The sequence below is a fragment of the Dermochelys coriacea genome, chromosome 6 (genome assembly GCF_009764565.3).
Source record: "Dermochelys coriacea isolate rDerCor1 chromosome 6, rDerCor1.pri.v4, whole genome shotgun sequence".
Classification (NCBI taxonomy): Eukaryota; Metazoa; Chordata; order Testudines; family Dermochelyidae; genus Dermochelys; species Dermochelys coriacea.
The window spans coordinates 45,832,875-45,835,952 of NC_050073.1; the positions used below are offsets into that span (position 1 = coordinate 45,832,875).

At 36.9% G+C, this 3,078-nt stretch overlaps 1 long non-coding RNA gene across 1 annotated transcript; it reads right to left on the bottom strand.

Annotated features, from left to right (window-relative positions):
• Positions 1-218: 218 nt before the first annotated feature.
• Positions 219-1,766, bottom strand: LOC122460601. The gene is made up of 3 exons (XR_006282018.1): positions 1,720-1,766; positions 1,565-1,622; positions 219-482 (listed from the first exon to the last, which is right to left on the bottom strand). It is a non-coding gene; the product is annotated as an uncharacterized LOC122460601 (long non-coding RNA).
• Between the last annotated feature and the right edge of the window lie 1,312 nt (positions 1,767-3,078).

A 3,078-nucleotide genomic window follows, 5' to 3' on the forward strand; every position in this document is an offset into this window, starting at 1 on the left:
TTGGGGTGGTGGTGGCTGCTGAGGAACTGGAGTTGTGTTTGTGTGGTTGTTTTTTACCAGAGTCTTTTGTTTTGTCCTTGGGTTTGACGTATATGAGGTTTGGACTGCCCTGATGCTTCATCTGCACTCTTGTGCTGCTTTGCATTAGCGTTGTTAAAGGTCTCAATGCAGATTCCTGGTTCTGGTGGAGGTGTCCTTGTAGTTCTGACTACAGCATTGTCAGGAAGGCTGCCCATACCTATGGGGGGGGGCCGACGACATTTTACAAAACTGAACTTTACCATCTTTCTCACCCACACCTATGTATTTACATAAAAAACAAAGCCTCATAAAACAACCAAACCAATAAGCAAAATATATTTACTGGGCTTCATCCATCCATCAGTCACTGATGCTGGTGAATTTTCCTTTTCAGCTGTCTTTCCTTTTTCTTTTGAGCTTGTTTACCCTCTGGTCTAAGGATCTCTCATGTTTTGACTGTACTGTGGAGCAAACAACATTATTATAAAACACATGAAACTGTCTTGTAAACTTAAAAAATAAAATATTCATTAGGGTGTTTTTCTATTTAAGAAGTCACAGCTTTAAAACAAAATAATCCATTTCAGGCTGTACAACAAACATAGGTTTTGAGTTTATTTCTACCACTTAGAAAAACAAAACAAAACAAAAAAACCCACAAACATTTTTTAAAAATACATCTCATTTTGCAAAATAAAAACCAAACTGCTTTGAAAATCCATTTTAAAACACATTTTGTACAGAAACCCTTGTTAGTTTGAAACACACCATTACCATCAGTTTTCAGCCATATACTTTAAAAAAACAACAACCCAGCAATGTTCGTTGAAACACACATAACAGCAGTTTAAAACACCAACAGTTTGCAACCAAATACTTTTCAATAAACCCACATGTATTTAAAAGACACATGGTTGTTCTGTTCCCTCCCCCCGCTCCCGCCGTATGTTTGGGCCTTCAGGTTAAAGAACAAACAAAAATGTTAGTTAGTATTACCCCCAAATGCATCAAACCCCTATAAACAAACAACCCATTTTAAAAACACAGCACATTTGCACAGTAAAAAATCCTATTAGTTTAAAACAAATAGTTTGCAACCAAATACTTTTTAAAACCTCACACCTATCTCTCTCTCTCTCTCTCTCTCTCTCTCTCTCTCACACACACACAAACACATCAGTTTTATAAACACACCAAACCAAGTTTGCAACCAAATACTTTGCCAAAACCAAGTTTGCAACCAAACCCACCTATGTTTTACACAAACTCAGACACACATACACATACATACCAGCAGTTTAAAGCACCAACAGTTTTCAACCAAATACTTTTCAGTAAACCCACATGCATTTAAAAGGCACGTGGTTGTTCTGTCCCCCCCAATGTGTGTTTGGCCCTTAAGGCTAAACAACAAGCAAAAATGTTAGTTAGTATAAGCCCCAAATCCCTATACAACCTGTATAATACCTGAAGGTTTGTTTGTTTGTTTTTGTTTTTAAATTTAACAGTATTAAGCACAACTATAGTTAAAAATGGTTTTTACCTTGGCCTGGTGGTGAAATGCAGCTTAAAGTTACTGGTTCCATGCTAAACAGATCACACTACAATAAAGATAGGCACCATTATTTACTAAAACAGCATGGCCAAAGAGTGGCATTATATAATATATATTTTCAAAGTTAAAAACAGGGAGCATACTTCTTCTTGCAGTCCAGCAGCAATTCAAGAGAGTTTCTGTTGAAAAAGACAGTCACTAAAATATCTGAGGTTTTTATACCATCCTAACCCTTTGTTTCAGACAGACTTCAAAATAGCAGTTAGCAGGTTGATTCAATCACCACAGCTCTGAAATAATAGGTACTTAAGGACTTTAGGCACCCCTCCCCTAGCATTCCCTTTTGTGATCTGGGGTGGGGGAATCAAGTTGTCTGCACAACTGGGCTGCTTTTTTTTTTCTTTTAGTTAAAATATATTTTTCTGTAGGGCCTTCTTACAGTATTAAACAGTACCCATTTCCAAGGGGGGGGGGGGGCCCTTTGCAGATATCAATGAATGTCTTGGGGCTTGTTTTTTTTAAACATGGTTCTTTCATGCTTAAAGTTTGGGATGGGGTGTTTTCTAGAAAGAGTGACCCATAGCATTCAACGAACTCCTGGGTCATATTTAAACTGTCCAGTAGCATTCTACCAACTCCTGGGGTCATATTTAAACTGTCCAATAGCATCTGTGAATTCCTAAGGTTTTATCTCATTTCATATTAATCAGAACTCACCATCCTCACCCAACTACCTCCCTTACTGTGGATGCACAACCATCGAATTTAACCCTATGGCAACAAGGGTGAGTAATCATAGTCACCCTGGCTATTCAGTGGGGGTGTGGTTAAAACCATTCAGTTCAACTGGATAAGTCAGTTCTATTGTACTCAAACACATGTCTGAACCATGTTTGTTTTTTTTGTTTGTTTATGTTTTATTGTAAATACATTTTTAGAATTTTTTTCCATCCCACAACATTCATTTCAGCTTTTTGCTGTAAATGGGTCTCTTTTACACAAAAACACGAGCTAGGTTCTCACAAACAATTTATTTTTTATTTAAAAGACATACAGCTCCTTGAAAACAAACCAAGATGCTTCATTAAAACATTTAGCTCACTTAAGGGCCAGAGACCTTCTAACAGAAACACAGATAGTCACAAGGCCCTTTTCAATAGTTTTTTTTATTTATTTATTTACAGCTACCAAGTTTTATATTGCATGTTTGTCCCCTCACCATTTTCTAACTTAATCCTTTTAGATTTCTTACAAATAGTCTTTTTCTTAAGCAGGATTCTGTAACTTTTTTGTGCGGACTAAATAGTCAATATAACGCTGTAAGCAGGCATCTTCCTGTTTGGTCATTTTCTTTAGAACACGGTCAGGGTCTCCACTGAATTGCACAGCATTTATCACCCCTTGCACTAAATGTTCTTGGGTTAGGCATAGACATTGCATAGCATAACCTATGGCAATAATAGTGTTTAGATTCATAGATTCATAGATACTAAGGTCAGAAG